This window comes from Rana temporaria, chromosome 1 (assembly GCF_905171775.1).
Source record: "Rana temporaria chromosome 1, aRanTem1.1, whole genome shotgun sequence".
NCBI classification, from domain to species: domain Eukaryota; kingdom Metazoa; phylum Chordata; class Amphibia; order Anura; family Ranidae; genus Rana; species Rana temporaria.
The window spans coordinates 671,628,579-671,650,425 of NC_053489.1; the positions used below are offsets into that span (position 1 = coordinate 671,628,579).

The 21,847-nt window shown below is 48.4% G+C and overlaps 1 protein-coding gene across 1 annotated transcript in view; it reads right to left on the bottom strand.

The window, feature by feature from the left end:
* The window catches only part of IL11RA (interleukin 11 receptor subunit alpha), a 193,672-nt gene extending 172,851 nt beyond the window's left edge, over window positions 1–20,821 (bottom strand). The window contains exon 1 of the mRNA XM_040335627.1: window positions 20,492–20,821. The gene's annotated coding sequence lies outside the window, so the exon portion shown is untranslated. The remainder of the gene's footprint in view (window positions 1–20,491) is intronic.
* Between the last annotated feature and the right edge of the window lie 1,026 nt (window positions 20,822–21,847).

Here is a 21,847-nt window from a genome sequence, read left to right on the forward strand (position 1 = left end):
CTTTAGTCTCTCAGGCCCAGATGTAGAGGCCTGAGCGCCCAGATAATATCTCCTTCCTCTGGCCCTAGGGGAACTTAGGTCTGTTATAAAAAAGGGTGCTTGCTTTAGTCCTTCTGGCCCAGATGTAGTAGCCTGAGCGCCCCAGAAAATATCTCCTTCCTCTGGCCCTAGGGGAACTTAGTTCTGTTATAAAAAAGGTGCTTGCTTTAGTCTCTCAGGCCCAGATGTAGAGGCCTGAGCGCCCAGATAATATCTCCTTCCTCTGGCCCTAGGGGAACTTAGGTCTGTTATAAAAAAGGGTGCTTGCTTTAGTCCTTTTGGCCCAGATGTAGTGGCTTGAGCAGCCAGATAATATCTCCTTCCTCTGGCCCTTGGGAAACTTAGTTCTATTATAAAAAAGGGTGCTTGCTTTAGTCTCTCAGGCCCAGATGTAGTGGCCAGATAATATCTCCTTCCTCTGGCCCTAGGGGAACTTAGTTCTATTATAAAAAAGGGTGCTTGCTTTAGTCTCTCAGGCCCAGATGTAGTGGCTTGATAATATCTCCTTCCTCTGGCCCTAGGGGAACTTAGTTATGTTATAAAAAAGGTGCTTGCTTTAGTCTCTCAGGCCCAGATGTAGTGGCCTGAGTGGCTCTCAAATTTTTGTTGTTCGGAAATTCCGACAGAAAAAGTCAGATGGAGCCTACACACACGGTCGGACCCCCGACTTGTTCGTTCCCCGACTTAGTTGGGGTAGGCAGTACACTTTGGTGGGGGTAGGTCAGTCACGCCCTGTGACCTTTGACCTCTGGGAACCCGCCTTCTGACCTCTGGGGGAGGTCCCTGTTCCAATTCCTAAGTCCTAGCCATATTCTTCAATGGGAAACCCTAACCCCTGACCCCAACCCCCTAACCCTAAACCCTCTAACCCTAACCCCAACTTCTAACCCAAAATCGGACTTTTCTTGTCTTGTGTGTACGCGGCAAAACCGCGGTCTCATACGAAAAGGGTGGAGTCTGGCTGTCATTCAACCTGCAAGAGGGCTGCCGGTGTTCTGTCGAGAAGCGCGCCGGCTATCGAACGGTGACCGGGTGGAACTGCGCGCACGCCGCACGACAGCTGAGTTGACGATCGGCTGTTGTCTCGCGTTGCCTGGGGGCATTTTTTTACGTCGTTTACGTTAGGCATTTTCCGGCGTAAAGTTACCCCTGCTATATGAGGGGTATCCTATGTTAAGTATGGACGTCGTTCCCGCGTCGAGTTTTGAAAAGTTTACGTCGTTTGCGTAAGTCGTTCGCGAATAGGGCTGTACGTAAGTTACGTTCACGTCTAAAGCAATGACGATTTGCGGCGTAATTTCGAGCATGCGCACTGGGATTTTTTCACGCGCCGTTCGTAAAATACGTCAAATACGTGGGGTCACGGTGAATTCGAATAAAACACGCCCACATCATCCACATTTGAATTAGGCGGGCTTACGCCGGACCACAGACGTTATGCCGCCGTAACTAAGGGCGCAAGTTCTTTCTGAATACGGAACTTGCGCCCTAATTTACGGCGGCGCGGATAGATACACCAATGGGCCGGATTAAGATACATTGGTGTATCTATCCGCGTGGCGTAACGTATCTCACATACGTTACGCCGATGTAAATTAGGGAGCAAGTTCCGTATTCAAAAAGAACTTGCGCCCTTAGTTACGGCGGCGTAACGTCTGTGGTCCAGCGTAAGCCCGCCTAATTCAAATGTGGATAATGTGGGCGTGCTTTATTTAAATTCACTGTGACCCCACGAATTTGACGTATTTTACGAATGGCGCATGCGCCGTTCGTGAAAAAATACCAGTGCGCATGCTCGAAATTATGCTGCAAATCATCATTGCTTTAGACGTGAACGTAACTTACGTACAGCCCTATTCGCGAACGACTTACGCAAACGACGTTAACTTTTCAAAACTCGACACGGGAACGACGTCCATACTTAACATAGGATACCCCTCATATAGCAGGGGTAACTTTAAGCCTAACGTAAACGACGTAAAAAAATGCGCCGGGCGGACGTACGTTTCTGAATCGGCGTATCTACCTAATTAGCATATTTATTGCGCAACTATACGGAAGCGCCACCTAGCGGCCAGCGTAAATATGCAGCCTAAGATACGACGGTGTAAGACACTTACGCCGGTCGGATCTTAGGGAAATTCTGGCGTATCTTGCTTTCTGAATACAGAAAGAAGATACGCCGGCGCTTCGTAGCACTTACGCGGCGTATCAATAGATACGCCGGCGTAAAGGCCATCTGAATCCGGGCCACCAATGGATCTGAATCCGGCCCGGTATGTGGAAAAATACTCCTGCAGTAAAAATTGCATGATGACATTTTTGGCTCCATTACTCCCACGCCCAATATAACCGCGCCAATTTTCAGAAGCCAAAAACCAACATACCAAGGCACTACTCCATCCCTCCTGCTTTCCCTAAACTCTTCGGATTCAGAAAGGAGTTACGTATCTCCAGATACGTCGTCGCAACTCTGAGTGCGGGCCGTTGCATCTCGGCGCCTGATTCATAGAATCAGATACGCCTCAATGTTGCCTAGATACGAGCGGCGTAAGTCTCCTACGCCGTCGTATCTTAGGGTGCAATATTTACGCCGACCGCTAGGGGCGCTTCCGCGTCGAATATGCAAATTAGGTAGATACGCCGATTCAGAAACGTACGTCGGCCCGGCAAATTTTATTACGTCGCTTACGTAAGGCTTTTTCCGGCGTAAAATTACCCCTGCTCTATGAGGCGTAGCCAATGTTAAGTATGGACGTCGGGCCAGCGTCGAATTTTGCGTCGTTTGCGTAAGTCGTTTGCGAATAGGGCTGTACGTAAGTTACGTTCACGTCGAAAGCAGTGGCCTAGATTCAACAAGCAATTGCGTCTGCGTAACCATAGTTACGCAGCGCAATTGCTTAGTTGCGCCGGCGTATCGACTGCTCCTGATTCAGAAAGCTCGATACGCCGACTGCAGCCTAAGATATGCGTGGCATAAGGCTCTTATGCCGTCGTATCGTAGGCTGCATTCTTACGATGGCCGCTAGGTGGCGTTCCTGTAGTGGTCAGCGTAGAGTATGCAAATTGCATACTAACGCCGATTCACAACCGTACGCGCGCCCTGCGTACGCAGTTTACGTCGTTTGCGTTCGTCAGTCTCTGCGTAAGGCTGCCCCTGCTATTAGCAGGGGGCAGCCAATGCTACGTATGCCCGTCGTTCCCGCGTCGCGTTTTTGCGTAAGTGAATCGTGAATGCCGCTGGACGCCATTTACGTTCACGTTAAAGCAAATGACGTCCTTGCGACGTCATTTGCCGCAATGCACGTCGGGGAAAGTTTCCCGACGGAGCATTGCGCACTACGTTCGGCGCGGGGAACGCGCATAATTTAAATGATCCACGCCCCCTATGGGATCATTTAAATTACGCGCCCTTACGCCGGGCAGTTTTCAGGAGCGCACGCGCAAATTTACGGAGCTGCTGCTCCGTGAATCAAGCGTAGCGCAGGTAATTTACGGAGGCGCGGTGTTAAAACGGTACGCTGCGCCTCCGTGAGAAATGCGCAAATCTACCCCATTGACTATTTGCGGCGTAATTTGGAGCATGCGCACTGGGATACGTTCAGGGACGGCGCATGCGTTGTAGTTCACCAGAAGCCGGTAGAGTCGGACAGCTGTGTCCATGGGCGTCGTACCGAGTAGTCTACTCCACGCCGTGACTGGCTGCGACGCGGAGAGCACAGTTTGTCCTCCTGGAAGAGTGGAAGATGTTTTCTGCATTCCCCAGAAGCTCATAAATCTAAAAGCAGCTGGGAGGTGACGGCTCGTTCCTCTGCCTGGGCCGGGAGACCCGAAATATTTAGAAGGATCCTGGGAAACTGGCACAGCGGGGGGTCTCCGTGCCGCACGGGCACCGCGCCATCCACCTCTACCCAGCCGTTCATTAATCACAACGCTAACCAGCCACTGAGTCCGGGGGGGGGGGGGGGGGGGGGGGGGGCGCTTTCCGGCTGAGGATTAAATTGTGTAACTTAATAGCGTAGAATGAGGAAAACACGAACAGCTGGAGGACTCTGCTCCTTCCTCCAGAACTCTCCTCTCCTGAGATACTCTGCTGGAGGACTCTGCTCCTTCCTCCAGAACTCTCCTCTCCTGAGATACTCTGCTGGAGGACTCTGCTCCTTCCTCCAGAACTCTCCTCTCCTGAGATACTCTGCTGGAGGACTCTGCTCCTTCCTCCAGAACTCTCCTCTCCTGAAATACTCTGCTCTGCTGGAGGACTCTGCTCCTTCCTCTATAACTCTCCTCTCCTGAAATACTCTGCACTGCTGGAGGACTCTGCTCCTTCCTCTATAACTCTCCTCTCCTGAAATTCTCTGCACTGCTGGAGGACTCTGCTCCTTCCTCTATAACTCTCCTCTCCTGAAATACTCTGCTCTGCTGGAGGACTCTGCTCCTTCCTCTATAACTCTCCTCTCCTGAAATACTCTGCTCTGCTGGAGGACTCTGCTCCTCCCTCTATAACTCCTCTCCTGAAATACTCTGCTCTGCTGGAGGACTCTGCTCCTTCCTCTATAACTCTCCTCTCCTGAAATACTCTGCTCTGCTGGAGGACTCTGCTCCTCCCTCTATAACTCTCCTCTCCTGAAATACTCTGCACTGCTGGAGGACTCTGCTCCTCCCTCTATAACTCCTCTCCTGAGATCAGTGGCGTCACTAGGGTCGGTGTCACCCGGTGCGGTAAAACTTGGTGTCACCCCCCCTCTGTCTAGGCTGCCCAGCACCAAGCAGGCAGCGCACGGGCACGGGGCGCACCCCAAACCAGCCCCTGTAAATGATAGTATAGGGCAGTATAGTGGCAGGTTAGGGTAGTATAGAGTGGTATAGTGGCAGGTTGGTGTAGTGGGGTGGTATAGGACAGGTTAAGGTGGTATAGGGCATGTTGGGGTGATATAGGGTAGTTTGGGGTGGTATAGGGCAAGTTAGGGTGGTATAGTGCAAGTTAGGGTGGTATAGTGCAAGTTAGGGTTGCATAGGGCAGGTTGGGGTGGTATAGTGCAAGTTAGGGTGGCATAGGGCAAGTTGGGATGGCATGGGAAAGGTTGGGGTGGTACAGGGCAAGTTAGGGTGGCATTGGGCATGTTGGGGTGGTATAGGGCAAGTTATGGTGGCATAGGGCAGATTGGGGTGGTACAGGGCAAGTTAGGGTGGCATGGGAAAGTTTGGGGTGGTACAGGGCAGGCTGGGGTGGTACAGGGCAGGCTGTGGTGGTACAGGGCTGTTTGGGGGGGTACAGGGCTGGCTGGGGTGGTACAGGGCAGGCTGGGGTGGTACAGGGCTGTTTGGGGGGGTACAGGGCAGGTCGGGGTGGTATAGGGCTGTTTGGGGTGGTACAGGGCAGGCTGGGGTGGTATAGGGCTGTTTGGGGTGGTACAGGGCAGGCTGAGTGATACAGGGCAGGCTGGGTGATACAGGGCAGGCTGGGGTTGTACAGGGCAGGCTGGGTGATACAGGGCAGGCTGGGGTGGTACAGGGCAGGCTGGGTGATACAGGGCAGGCTGGGGTGGTACAGGGCAGGCTGGGTGATACAGGGCAGGCTGGGGTGATACAGAGCAGGCTGGGTGATACAGGGCAGGCTGGGTGATACAGGGCAGGCTGGGTGATACAGGGCAGGCTGGGGTGGCACAGAGCAGGCTGGGTGATACAGGGCAGGCTGGGGTTGTACAGGGCAGGCTGGGTGATACAGGGCAGACTGGGGTGGCACAGAGCAGGCTGGGATTGCACAGGGCAGGCTGGGCATGTCAGCTAAAAAAAAACAGGATGGTGTCACCCCTCTAGCGGGTGTCACTCGGTGCGGACCGCACCCCCCGCACCCCCCTAGCAACGCCTCTGCCTGAGATACTCTGCCATGTAACTCGGCTCTGGAGTTTACTAGAAGAGGAGTATTCATAGGATCACTCGCACATTCACCAGCATTGCCTCCTATAATATATTACAGGGTGTCACCGGAGTGCCGGGAATTGTCGCCGATCTCCTCCAATCCGATCAATGTTCAGTGTTACTATTAATCTCCATTCTCATGCTGTGTGGAGAACCAGTGTCCTCCGACTTCTCCTCTGTCATTGGTCCATTCACTAATACACGCCCCTCCACGTAACATCCCAGGACCGGAATAATATTTTCACATTCTCAGAAAAAGGAAGATTTTCTTTATTTATGGGATTAATACATTCTAGAGAAGTGATGTTCAACTTAGTGGCCCCTGACAAGTGTGGCCCCTGACATCACTGAAGGGACATACATAATACTCAATGTACCTTATACAGGAGATGGTCAGAGACTGCAGACATACTACAGGAGATGATCAGAGACTGCAGACATAGTACAGGAGATGGTCAGAGACTGCAGACATACTACAGGAGATGGTCAGAGACTGCAGACATACTACAGGAGATGGTCAGAGACTGCAGACATAGTACAGGAGATGATCAGAGACTGCAGACATAGTACAGGAGATGGTCAGAGACTGCAGACATACTACAGGAGATGGTCAGAGACTGCAGACATAGTACAGGAGATGGTCAGAGACTGCAGACATACTACAGGAGATGGTCAGAGACTGCAGACATAGTACAGGAGATGGTCAGAGACTGCAGACATAGTACAGGAGATGATCAGAGACTGCAGACATAGTACAGGAGATGGTCAGAGACTGCAGACATAGTACAGGAGATGGTCAGAGACTGCAGACATAGTACAGGAGATGGTCAGAGACTGCAGACATAGTACAGGAGATGGTCAGAGACTGCAGACATACTACAGGAGATGGTCAGAGACTGCAGACATAGTACAGGAGATGGTCAGAGACTGCAGGCATACTACAGGAGATGATCAGAGACTGCAAACATACAACAGGAGATGTCCAGAGACTGCAGACATAGTACAGGAGATGGTCAGAGACTGCAGACATACTACAGGAGATGGTCAGAGACTGCAGACATACTACAGGAGATGGTCAGAGACTGCAGACATACTACAGGAGATGGTCAGAGACTGCAGACATAATACAGGAGATGATCAGAGACTGCAGACATAGTACAGGAGATGGTCAGAGACTGCAGACATAGTACAGGAGATGGTCAGAGACTGCAGACATAGTACAGGAGATGGTCAGAGACTGCAGACATGATACAGGAGATGGTCAGAGACTGCAGACATGATACAGGAGATGGTCAGAGACTGCAGACATGATACAGGAGATGATCAGATGCTTTGAAGGCCAGAGGAGAGATATGGGGTCTAATAGACCCCTGATCTCTCCATAAAGAGGACCTGCCATGGCCCATGCTACCACAAGGGATGTTGCTCATCCCTTGTAATACTAATAAAGTTGATGAAAGAAAATTCTAAATATAAAAAATAAATAATAATAATAAAAATAAAAATGGTGGAGGGAAATTATGGTGTGGGGTTGTTTTTTTAGGGGTTGGGCTTGGCCCCTTAGTTCCAGTGAAGGGAACTCTTAAGGCGTCAGCATACCAAGAGATTTTGGACAATGTCATGATCCCAACTTTGTGGGAACAGTTTGGGGGACGGCCCCTTCCTGTTCCAACATGACTGCCCACCCGTGCACCAAGCAAGGTCCATAAAGACATGGATGAGCGAGTTTGGGGGAGGAGGATCTTGACTGCACAGAGTCCTGACCTCAACCCGATCCCGGTAGAACACCTTTGGGATGAATTAGAGAGGAGACTGCGAGCCAGACCTTCTCGTCCAACATCAGTGCCTGACCTCACAAATGAGCTTCTGGAAGAATGGTCAAACTGTCCACAAGGTTTAAGAGTGTGTCTATGGGAATGCCTTCCCAGAAGAGGTGAAGCTGTTATATCTGCAAAGGGCGGGACCAACACAATATTGAACCCTGCGGGCTAAGACTGGGATGACATTAAAGTTCATGTGTGTGTAAAGGCAGGCGTCCCAATACTTTTGGTTAATATAGTGCATATCAGGAGATATAAAAAATTGGCAAATCCACCATTTTATTTTCCGGGGCCTCTGCTTAAATTTATATGTATATATATATTTTATTATTATTTTTTTATATACAATTTTATATATATATATATATATATATATATATATATATATATATATTTTTTTTATATAAAATAATAATAATAATAATATATATATATTATAAAATTTATAATAATATAACAATGTTATATATATATATATATATATATATATATATATATATATATATATATATATATATATATATATATATATATATATTGTTATATTATTATAAATTTATATATTTTTTATATATTTTTTTATTATTAATATTTTATCTATAAAAAAATATATATATTATATTATTATTATTCTTATTATTATTTATTATTCTTATTAATATATATATAAAATAATCTGATGGGATTGCTGCACTTAATTTTTTTTTTAGAAAAATTAAAATTCTTTTCAGTGACATTAATATATATATAATGATCAGATAGGATTAATGCACTTAATTCTTTTTTTAATTCAAATTCCATTTAATGACACTATATATATATATATATATATATATATATATATATATATATATATATATATATATATATATATATATATATATATATATATATATATTATATATAAAATTGTTATATTATTATATATATATATATATATATATATATATATATATATATATATATTTTTTTTTTTTTTTATTATTATTATTTTATATAAAATATATATATATATATATATATATATATATATATATATATATATATATATATATATATATATATATATATATATAGTGTCACTGAATAGAATTTTAATTTTTCTAAAAAAAAATATTAAGTGCAGCAATCCCATCAGATTATTTTATATATATTAATAATAATAAAAATAATATAATATTTATATATAATTGATAATATACATAATAATAATATATATATATATATATATATATATATATATATATATATATATATATATATATATATATATATATATATATATATATATATATATATAATGATCAAATAGGATTGATGCACTTCATTTTTTTTTTTAAATTCAAATTCCATTCAGTGACACTATATATATATATATTAGAATAGAATAGTAATAATAATAATAATAATAATAATAATAATAATAATAATAATAATAATAATAATAATAATAATAATATATTTATTATTATAAATAATAATAAAACACAGTATATGCACAGTGTATATATAAAATACTGTTTGGGGGTTCTGATAATTCTTTATTTTTTTTATTACGATTTTTCCATTTATTAAAGAAATGTCAGAACTGGCCTGGGGGGGTCAAAGGGTGAAATGAATCCACAATTGCGTTGAATGGCGTCTTGGTAACACATGCTGGCGGTTGCGTTTTGCCGCCCCCTCCGTACGGCCCAGCAGCAGCTGCACACAGCCGTCCGTCAGTCGGGAACATTCACCCATCGCTGTGGAAACTTCCCCTTTCTTAGGGGCCCCTTATGGGCGACTCGGCAGGCAGGCCCCCGGGGGCCCCCCGTCTGCAATGACCCACTCTCATTTTTTCCTAAATCCGCACTTCTGCTATTAAAAGCCTGAGACGGCGATCGTGGAAGAGCGATCGGAGTTGAGTAAGAGGATAACCTGCCACGTCCTTTGTGTGAATCCCTCTTCATTATATAAAGGCTTTTCTGTCTGCCGCCATAATCGCGGTATAGTGCGCTATTTTTGTCCACCATCCCCCCCCCCCCCCATGTGTCATGAGCCGGTGCAGAGGGGGAAATAAAAAAAAATGGAAAGATTTCTAAAGAGAAACAAAATAACTTTTTTGAATGTTTCCGGCCTTCGAATGATACATAAGGACTGTCCCGGCCCTTTAAGAGCGTCCCGGCCCTTTAAGAGCGTCCCGGCCCTTTAAGAGCTCCGGGTTCAGGTCTTGGTCGTTGGGTGTGAGACGGATCTGGGAACGATTATTCAGACGTCGCCTTCGGGAGAAATACTGGCCTGGATTCAGAGAGCAATTGCGCCTGCGTAACCATAGTTACGCAGCGCAATTGCTTACTTGCACCGGCGTAACGAATGATCCTGATTCAGGAACCTCGATACGCCGACTGCAGCCTAAGAAATGACTGGCATAAGGCTCTTATGCCGCGCATATCTTAGGCTGCATTCTTGCGATGGCCGCTAGGTGGCGTTCCCGTTGTGCTCAGCGTATAGTATGCAAATTGCATACTAACACCGATTCACAACGTTACGCGAGCCCTGCGTACGCAGTTTACCTCGTTTGCGTATGGCGGTTTTTGCGTAAGGCTGCCCCCTGCTATCAGCAGGGGCAGCCAATGTTACGTATACCCGTCGTTCCCGCGTCGCGAAATTTGAACTTTACGTAGTTTGCGTAAGTGAATCGTGAATGGCGCTGGACGCCGTTCACTTTGAAGCAAATGACGTCCTTGCGACGTCATTTGCCGCAACGCACGTCGGGAAAGTTTCCCGACGGAGCATGCGCTCTACGCGGGAACGCGCCTAATTTAAATGATTCCCGCCCCCTACGGGATCATTTAAATTGCGCGCGCTTACGCCGGGGCATTTTGCCGGAGCGCCCGCGCAATTTACGGAGCTGCTGCTCCGTGAATCGCGGGTAGTGCAGAAAATTTGCGGGGGCGCAGGAAAAAAACATTGCCCTGCGCCTCCGTAAAAAATGCGCAAAAGGTACCTGAATCTACCCCACTAACCTCAAATATTAACACCAAACTCCCAACCTTCAACTAGGACTGAAGGAAGAACTTTTCCATTTTGGAAAGAGAAGGATTAGAACCCCTGTCTGGCTTTTATTCTTGTCTGAGACCTCCATTAGGGAGAGTCGCTGGGTTTGCTGTCGTTTCTGGGGTGCTGATCACCCCCTAGGCCGACAGGTGACAGCAGCGGAGTCAAGGGTTTGGATGCTTCTTCCCGGCAGCCTATCAGGAGGAGGTTTCCTCGCTGTGCATGCTGGGGGGGGGGAGGGGTATTTATGGGGCAGACGCCATTTTCTTGGTTCTTCTTCTTCTTTCCATTAGGGTGACCACATTTCCAAACTACCAATCAGGGACACCCTCCCTTCCCAAAAATCAGCTTGTGGTGTAACGAATCACAGCACAGTGATTGGACACAAGAGGCGGGATTTATGATTTCTCCAATCACAAGCAGGGGGCGGGGATTGTGCTCCTCCAGGCTTTTCCCGGCCAGGACAAGTACTGTCAGTGAGTAAAGAGGTGATGTGGCGGCCTTTTTTTTGGGGGCATCAGATTGGCCTGGGGGGTGGGGGGGGTTAGGGTGTCAGTTTCATTCCGGGACACTGTATTGTCCCAGAATGAAGGTGCCCGGGACAGACCTGCAAAATGCGGTATTACTATACAGTAATCTCTAGCAACCAATTAACAAGTAGAAATCATGTGCTGTAACCTCTAGCAACCAATCAGTGAGCGGTATTACTGTGCAGTAACCTCTAGCAACCAATGACTGAGCCGTATTACTGCACAGTAATCTCTAGCAACCAATTAACAAGAAGAAATCATGTGCTGTAACCTCTAGCAACCAATCAGTGAGCAGTATTGCTGCACAGTAATCTAGCAACCAATTAACAAGTAGAAATCATGTGCTGTAACGTCTAGCAACCAATGAGTGAGCGGTATTACTGTACAGTAACCTCTAGCAACCAACGAGTGAGCAGTATTACTGTACAGTAATCTTTAGCAACCAATTAACAAGTAGAAATCATGTGCTGTACCTCTAGCAACCAATGAGTGAGTGGTATTACTGTACAGTAACCTCTAGCAACCAATTAACAAGTAAAAATCATGTGCTGTAACCTCTAGCAACCAGTGAGTGGTATTACTGTACAGTAACCTCTAGCAACCAATGAGTGAGCAGTATTACTGTACAGTAACCTCTAGCAACCAACCAGTGAGTGGTATTACTGTACAGTAACCTCTAGAAACCAATGAGTGAGCAGTATTACTGCACAGTAATCTCTAGCAACCAATTAACAAGCAGAAATCGTGTGCTGTAACCTCTAGCAACTAATCAGTGAGCCACAATGTGTTTTGTAACCTCTAGCAACCAGTCAGTAAGTGGTAATGATATGCTGTAACCTCTGGCAACCAATCACAATCACTGCCTGATCTGATACAGTAAACATGATATTTATTGTATGTCTCAGAGAAGGTGGAGAGCGAAATTGCAGGGGGGGGGGGGAAGATTTTTTTTTTTTGCCTGGGGTCCAATCAACATTAAAGACGCCCCTGTTTACAACCGCTTTAAATCGCCTTTCTTCCCCATTCTGATCCTCGGGTTCGAACTTCAGCAAGTCGTCTCCACCACGGTCTAGATGCCTAAATGCATCGAGTTGCTGCCATGCGATTGGCTGATCGGCAATCTGTGTTACCAATCAATTGATCAGGTGGTGCCTAATAAAGTGGCCGGCGGGTGTATAATCACGTAAAACGCGGAAGGACCTCCGGGGGGTTCACAAACTTTGTGTGGAAATGTAAATTGCGCCACCGAAAAAAAGAAAAAGGAAGATATTTTTCCAGCCGGCAGATGTTCAGATACTCGACGCTTTACATTTATAATAGAGAGAGAAAAATCAGGTGATCATTGAATAAACAGCGTCCCCGGCTTCCAGGAACAATAAAAACTCCCACAGCCAATAAACAGCCGGGATGTTTGTCCCCGCGGGGACGCAGCACCTTTTTTTTTTATTTTTTTCTCACTAATGACCCAGAAAAACAAGAGTGAGGTCAGCGAGGAATTATACGGAATGACATGTGACCTGATCCGGTCCTGACCCTGCCCGGTCTATTGTCCTACATGGACCACAGAGATCAGCACAGGGTCAGGACAAAGCTGTCCCCTCCCCCCCCCCCACACATTAAATGTCCAAAGAGCCGCTCTACTAAAAAGTAGCGATAACTACACACAATAAAGTCCAAGTGCAAACAAAAAATGATGTGCAAAATAAAGCACTGATGGGCACTGATAGGTGGCACTGATGGGCACTGATAGGTGGCACTGATGGGCACTGATAGGTGGCACTGATGGGCACTGATTACTTTTGACAATATTGTGTAGGATAATAGGAGCTTGATAGAGACAGTTTTGGCATCAGCAAGAGTAGGGACAGCCGGAAATTACCCCCTATACAGTATTTTTGTTTTCCTTGTTTTGCATTGGTGCATGTCCCCCATGGCAATGCCCAGCTGCCCATGCCTTCTCTTGGACAGTAGGTTGCCCTAAAACCAGCCAGAGCTTTTTTTTTTTTTTACGGTGGTGGTCGTGGTGGTTGGGGTGGTGGTGGTGGTGTGATGGTTTTTGGGGTGGTGGTGGTGGTGAGGTGGTTGGGGTGGTGGTGGTGGTTTTTGGGGTGGCACTGTTTCTTGATTCCACCCCCTACCTAACTCCGAGCACCATTCCTTGGTTCCACCTCCCAAGTACCGTTCCTTGGTTCCACCCCTTACCCACCTCTGAGCACCGTTCCTTGGTTCCACCTCCCAAGTACCGTTCCTTGGTTCCACCCCTTACCCACCTCTGAGCACCGTTCCTTGGTTCCACCCCCTACCCACCTCCAAGCACTGTTACTTGGTTCCACCTCCCGAGCACCGTTCCTTGGTTCCACCCCCTACCCACCTCCAAGCACTGTTACTTGGTTCCACCTCCCGAGCACCGTTCCTTGGTTCCACCCCTTACCCACCTCTGAGCACCATTCCTTGCTTCCACCTCCTAACCACCTCTGAGCACCGTTCCTTGGTTCCACCCCTTACCCACCTCTGAGCACCGTTCCTTGGTTCCACCTCCCAAGTACCGTTCCTTGGTTCCACCCCTTACCCACCTCTGAGCACCGTTCCTTGGTTCCACCCCCTACCCACCTCCAAGCACTGTTACTTGGTTCCACCTCCCGAGCACCATTCCTTGGTTCCACCCCCTACCCACCTCCAAGCACTGTTACTTGGTTCCACCTCCCGAGCACCGTTCCTTGGTTCCACCCCTTACCCACCTCTGAGCACCATTCCTTGCTTCCACCTCCTAACCACCTCTGAGCACCGTTCCTTGGTTCCACCCCTTACCCACCTCTGAGCACCGTTCCTTGCTTCCACCCCCTACCCACCTCTGAGCACCGTTCCTTGCTTCCACCTCCTAACCACCTCTGAGCACCGTTCCTTGGTTCCACCCCCTACCCACCTCTGAGCACCATTCCTTGGTTCCACCCCCTACCCACCTCTGATCACTGTTACTTGGTTTCACCTCCCGAGCACCGTTCCTTGGTTCCACCCCTTACCCACCTCTGAGCATCGTTCCTTGGTTCCATCCCCTACCCACCTCCAAGCACTGTTACTTGGTTCCACCTCCCGAGCACCGTTCCTTGGTTCCACCCCCTACCCACCTCCAAGCACTGTTACTTGGTTCCACCTCCCGAGCACCGTTCCTTGGTTCCACCCCTTACCCACCTCTGAGCACCATTCCTTGCTTCCACCTCCTAACCACCTCTGAGCACCGTTCCTTGGTTCCACCCCTTACCCACCTCTGAGCACCGTTCCTTGCTTCCACCCCCTACCCACCTCTGAGCACCGTTCCTTGCTTCCACCTCCTAACCACCTCTGAGCACCGTTCCTTGGTTCCACCCCCTACCCACCTCTGAGCACCGTTCCTTGGTTCCACCCCCTACCCACCTCTGAGCACTGTTACTTGGTTCCACCTCCCAAGCACCGTTCCTTGGTTCCACCCCTTACCCACCTCTGAGCACCGTTCCTTGCTTCCACCTCCAAACCACCTCTGAGCACCGTTCCTTGGTTCCACCCCCTACCCACCTCCAAGCACTGTTACTTGGTTCCACCTCCCGAGCACCGTTCCTTGGTTCCACCCCTTACCCACCTCTGAGCATCGTTCCTTGGTTCCACCCTCTACCCACCTCTGAGCATCGTTCCTTGGTTCCACCCCTTACCCACCTCTGAGCATCGTTCCTTGGTTCCACCCCTTACCCACCTCTGAGCATCGTTCCTTGGTTCCACCCCTTACCCACCTCCGAGCACTGTTACTTGGTTCCACCTCCCGAGCCCCGTTCCTTGGTTCCACCCCTTACCCACCTCTGAGCACCGTTCCTTGGTTCCACCCCTTACCCACCTCTGAGCATCGTTCCTTTGTTCCACCCCCTACCCACCTCCAAGCACTGTTACTTGGTTCCACCTCCCGAGCACCGTTCCTTGGTTCCACCTCCCGAGCACCGTTCCTTGGTTCCACCCCTTACCCACCTCTGAGCATCGTTCCTTGGTTCCATCCCCTACCCACCTCCAAGCACTGTTACTTGGTTCCACCTCCCGAGCACCGTTCCTTGGTTCCACCCCCTACCCACCTCCAAGCACTGTTACTTGGTTCCACCTCCCGAGCACCGTTCCTTGGTTCCACCCCTTACCCACCTCTGAGCACCATTCCTTGCTTCCACCTCCTAACCACCTCTGAGCACCGTTCCTTGGTTCCACCCCTTACCCACCTCTGAGCACCGTTCCTTGCTTCCACCCCCTACCCACCTCTGAGCACCGTTCCTTGCTTCCACCTCCTAACCACCTCTGAGCACCGTTCCTTGGTTCCACCCCCTACCCACCTCTGAGCGCCGTTCCTTGGTTCCACCCCCTACCCACCTCTGAGCACTGTTACTTGGTTCCACCTCCCGAGCACTGTTCCTTGGTTCCACCCCTTACCCACCTCTGAGCACCGTTCCTTGCTTCCACCTCCTAACCACCTCTGAGCACTGTTCCTTGGTTCCACCCCCTACCCACCTCCAAGCACTGTTACTTGGTTCCACCTCCCGAGCACCGTTCCTTGGTTCCACCCCTTACCCACCTCTGAGCATCGTTCCTTGGTTCCACCCTCTACCCACCTCTGAGCATCGTTCCTTGGTTCCACCCCTTACCCACCTCTGAGCATCGTTCCTTGGTTCCACCCCTTACCCACCTCTGAGCATCGTTCCTTGGTTCCACCCCTTACCCACCTCCAAGCACTGTTACTTGGTTCCACCTCCCGAGCCCCGTTCCTTGCTTCCACCCCTTACCCACCTCTGAGCACCGTTCCTTGGTTCCACCCCTTACCCACCTCTGAGCACCGTTCCTTGGTTCCACCCCTTACCCACCTCTGAGCACCGTTCCTTGGTTCCACCCCCTACCCACCTCCAAGCACTGTTACTTGGTTCCACCTCCCGAGCACCGTTCCTTGGTTCCACCCCTTACCCACCTCTGAGCACCGTTCCTTGGTTCCACCCCTTACCCACCTCTGAGCACTGTTCCTTGGTTCCACCCCTTACCCACCTCTGAGCACCGTTCCTTGGTTCCACCCCCTACCCACCTCCAAGCACTGTTACTTGGTTCCACCTCCCGAGCACTGTTCCTTGGTTCCACCCCTTACCCACCTCTGAGCACCGTTCCTTGGTTCCACCCCTTACCCACCTCTGAGCACCGTTCCTTGGTTCCACCCCTTACCCACCTCTGAGCATCGTTCCTTGTTCCACCCCTTACCCACCTCTGAGCACCGTTCCTTGGTTCCACCCCTTACCCACCTCCGAGCACTGTTACTTGGTTCCACCTCCCGAGCCCTGTTCCTTGGTTCCACCCCTTACCCACCTCTGAGCACCGTTTCTTGGTTCTACATTTTGTGTTGCTTTGTATTGAATTCGTTAATGATAACAAGAAAAGCAGTAAAATAGAAAACAATAGCCCTTCCCAGCAACAATAGCCACCCACGCAATAAAATATCCCCCCCCCCGCCAACAATAGATCCACCCCAGAAACAATAGACCCCCGCCAACAATAGATCCACCCCAGCAAAAATACACCCTCAAGAGGATTTGTCTGCCAGCAGCAATAGATCCAACCCAGCAACCATAGACCCCCAGCAATAGATCCACCCCAGCAAAACTACACCCCAAGAAGATTTGTCTGCTAGCAGCAATAGATCCACCCCAGCAACAATAGAACGCCAGCAACAATAGATACACCCCAGCAAAAATTCACCCCTGAGAGGATTTGTCCACCAGCAGCAATAGATCCGCCCCAGCAACAATAGACCCCGAGCAACAATAGATCCACCCCAGTAAAAATATACCCCCGAAAGGATTTGTCCACCAACAGCAATAGATCCACCCCAGCAACAATAGGCTTCTCTTGCAACAAAATAACCGCCAGAAAAAATACACCCCCGAGAGGTTTTGTCCACCAGCAGCACTAGATCCACCCCAGCAACAATAGGCCCCAAGCAATAATAGATCCACCCCAGCAAAAATACACCCCGAGAGGATTTGTCCACCTGCAGCAATAGATCCACCCCAGCAACAATAGAACGCCAGCAACAATTGACCCATCCCAGCAAAAATACACATTTAAGAGAATTTGTCCGCCAGCAGTGATAGATTCACCGCAGAAACAATAGATCCCCCTTGGAACGAAATATCACCCAGAAAAAAATACACCCCGAGAGGATTTGTCCGCCATCAGCGATAGATCCACCTCAACAACAATAGACCCCGAGCAACAATAGATCCACCCCAGCAAAAATACGCTCCTGAGAGGATTTGTCTGCCAGCAGAAATAGATCCACCCCAGCTATAATAGACCCCCAGCAATAGATCCACCCCAGAAAAGCTACACCCACAAGAAGATTTGTCCGCCAGCAGCAATAGACCCCGAGCAATAGATCCACCCCAGCTACAATAGACCCCCAGCAATAGATCCACCCCAGAAAAACTACACCCCCAAGAAGATTTGTCCGCCAGCAGCAATAGACCCCGAGCAATAGATCCACCCTAGCTACAATAGACCCCCAGCAATAGATCCACCAGCAGCAATAGACCCCGAGCAACAATAAATCCACCCCAGTAAAAATACACCCCCAATAGGATTTGTCCACCAGCAGCAATAGATCCACCCTAGCAACAATAGATCCACCTTGCAACAAAATACCACCCCAGCAAAAATACACCCCCCAATAGGATTTGTCCACCAGCAACAATAGATCACTGTGTGGCCAGCATTAGCAGACATTCCCCAGCAGCCATCAACAACAGACCTTTCCCTCATCAGTAGATACGCCCTAGCAAAAATGATCCCCCCCTGAGTAACAATAGATCCCTCACCAACAACAACAGATTCCCTTACCAGCAACAACAGATCCCCCAGCAGCTAACATCAATAGACCGTCCAGCACACTTCAGCACCTCTTACCATTACATGCATTCAATGCTGGAGGTGTCGGGACTGCGTTCCCCCCACGTTCCCGCTGAAAAAAAGCCCTGATGCCAGGGATGGTGGGGAATGGCGTTCCCGTCCTCAGCCTCTACTATATACACACTGTAGGGATAAGGCATAAAAACTGAACAAAAAAAACTAAAGCTCGTAGCAACCGATTAGGGTTCTTCTTCTAAAGGAAGTGAGGACTATGAGAGTTTTCTCTATTTATGAATGAACCCGCGACTCTGGAATAAACTCAAAATGTAGTCACCTTAAATCTGTTAAAGGGCCGGCACGATGGTTCGAATAATAAGTTACCTTTCTGTGCCTTATGCATACCTCCCAACTGTCCCTGATTTCGAGGGACTGTCCCTGATTTGGAGCAATGTCCCTCTGTCCCTCATTCTCCTCATTTGTCCCTCATTTTGGTCTGATCTATATAGATGTTGTATATAAAATGCACTTTTTATCCATCAAAAAGTGTTTCCCAGCGCTAAACCTTTCATCTGATTTCTAAATTTCTGCATTTGTAAATTCCAAAAGCCAATATAAAGAAATAGTAGTGGTAAAAAAAAAGCACTTGTGAGTTTAACCAATCTTATTTTTTTTGTGCAATTCTCCTTTAAGGGGGCGTGGCAAGGGGTGTGTCCTATGCCTGCATTCTTTTGCTGATAGGCGTCCCTCATTCCCATCTCAGAAAGTTGGGAGGTGTGCTTATGGACTTTATATATTCTAGCCTTCATGCTGGAAGACATAGGTTTCAATTCCAGGTGTTGGGGTATAGGTCGAGGAGGGGAGTTAGGTGTTAGGGTATAGGTAGAGGGAAGGATTGGGCGTTAGGGTATAGGTAGAGGGGGTATTGGGTGTTAGGGTATAGGTAGAGGCAGGGCTGTCTTAATGAGAGGGCACACCTGGGCACTGCCCAGGGGCCCCAGCTGCATGGGGGGCCCCTGCACTTTCCCCCAAAGCAGCTGGTTCTTGAGCCCACGCTGCCCTGAAATTGGGGGTCCCATGATGGCACTGAGAGTGATAGATACACAGGGGTGGCAGTCTGCCTCCTACCTACTTGATGTATGTTTACCTGCACTGTCATCATTGTAGGGGCCCCAGAGCATTACTTTGCCCATGGGCCCATGATGCTATTAAGACAGCCCTGGGTAGAGGGGGGGGATTAGGTGTTAGGGTATAGGTAGAGGAAAGGATTAGGTGTTAGGGTATAGGTAGAGGGGGGTTAGGTGTTTGGGTATAGGTAGAGGGGGGTTAGATGTTGGGGTATAGGTAGAGGAAAGGATTAGGTGTTAGGGTATAGGTAGAGGGGGATTAGGTGTTAGGGTATAGGTAGAGGGGGATTAGGTGTTAGGGTATAGGTCGAGGGGGGTTAGGTGTTAGGGTGTAGGTAGAGGGGGGATTAGGTGTTAGGGTATAGGTCGAGGCGGGATTGGGTGTTAGGGTATAGGTAGAGGGGGGATTGGGTGTTAGGGTATAGGTAGAGGGGGGTTGGGTGTTAGGGTATAGGTAGAGGGGGGATTGGGTGTTGGGGTATAGGTAGAGGGGGATTAGGTGTTAGGGTATAGGTAGAGGGGGGGTTGGGTGTTAGGGTATAGGTAGAGGGGGATTAGGTGTTAGGGTGTAGGTAGAGGGGGATTAGGTGTTAGGGTATAGGTAGAGGGGGGATTAGGTGTTAGGGTATAGGTAGAGGGGGATTAGGTGTTAGGGTATAGGTAGAGGGGGGGTGGGTGTTAGGGTATAGGTAGAGGGGTTGGTGTTGGGGTAGAGGTAGAGGGGGGTTGGGTGTTGGGGTGTAGGTAGAGGGGGGGGTTAGGTGTTAGGGTTAAGGAAGGGGAAGGATTGAGTGTCCAGCATTAGGAAGGGAGAAGGGTATAAGTGTTAGGGTCAGGTTACCCACTCGGGATGGATTAGAGGTCAGAGATGACTGGGAACAGGTTTATTTTTATCTTGTTGTCAACACCGTCAGTCACCAAGAACTTCCATGCTAGACTTGCAGCTGCAACAACTAACCAGCAAAATACCAATAATACTCCAATAATACTCCACACCTTCCTACAATACATAGGAAATACACGGATTATCTATATATCTGTGTACACCAGGGAGGATACATCTGAACATACACACACAGAAGACAACAGGGATCTGCCGCATGCCTGATATTAGGGATATCCAAAGTGTTACCTTAGTCTTTTCCCGGGGGTCATCCAGCTATAATATCCATGGTGGGGATCTCCCGAGTCCCGTACAGGGGTCTCCTCTGCGGGGGCTGTAGATGGGGGTCTCCCCAGTTATCTCTGTATGGGGTTCCCCCTCCTCTCCAGAGATCTGGGTATGGGGGGGGTCTCTCCCTAGGTCCTTGTGTATGAGGGCCTCTCTCTTTTCTAGAAGTCGGTGTATAGGGATCTTCGTTCTCTTGAGGTGTCTCGGTATGAGGGTCTCTTTCCAGGTGTTGTGTATAAGGGCCTCTCTGTTTTCTCCAGATATCGGAGTATGAGGGTCTCTTTCCAGGTGTTGTGTATAAGGGCCTCTCTGTTTTCTCCAGATATCGGAGTATGAGGGTCTCTTTCCAGGTGTTGTGTATAAGGGCCTCTCTGTTTTCTCCAGATATCGGAGTATGAGGGTCTCTTTCTTTCTTGATGTATGTATGAGGGTCTTTCTCTTTTCTCTGGATATTGATGTATGAGGGTCTTTCTCTCTTCTCTGGATATTGATGTATGAGGGTCTTTCTCTCTTCTCTGGATATCAGAGTATGAGGGTCTTTCTCTCTTCTTTTTTGATATTGATGTATGAGGGTCTTTCTCTTTTCTCTGGATATTGATGTATGAGGGTCTTTCTCTCTTCTCTGGATATTGATGTATGAGGGTCTTTCTCTCTTCTCTGGATATTGATGTATGGGGGTCTCTTTTTCTCTTCTTTCTTGATATCGGAGTATGAGGGTCTCTCTCTTCTCTTGATATCGGAGTATGAGGGTCTCTCTCTCTTCTCTTGATATCGGAGTATGAGGGTCTCTCTCTTCCCTTGATATTGTTGTATGAGGGTCTATCTCTCTTCTCTTGATATCGGAGTATGAGGGTCTCTTTCTCTCTTCTTTCTTGATATTGATGTATTTGAGGGTCTTTCTCCTCTCTGAAACCCACAGTATAGGGCTTTCTCCTCCGTGGAGGTGTCTCTGTATAAGGGCCTCTGTCCAGGTGCTTTTATACAGGGGGTCGTCTCCTTTCTGGAGGTTGGTGTATGGGGGTGTCTCTTCTGTCCAGGTGTTTCTGTATGGGGGTCCCTCTGGATATCGGCGTATGAAGTTCTCGCTCTTCTCCAGACGTCAATGTATGGGACTCTCTCTCGGTGTGAGAGGGTCTCTTTTCACTGAAGTTGGTGTATAGAGGTCTCTCTTTCCACTCGTTGTATCTATTTATGAGGGACCTCCTCCTCTATAAAAGGATCTGTCCTTTGAAGTCTCTTGTGTTTTGGTTGTAGAAAGACTTCTCTCGTACTCTAGATCCTTTGTTGACTATCTGTCTCTCTGTCTCCGCCGTGTCC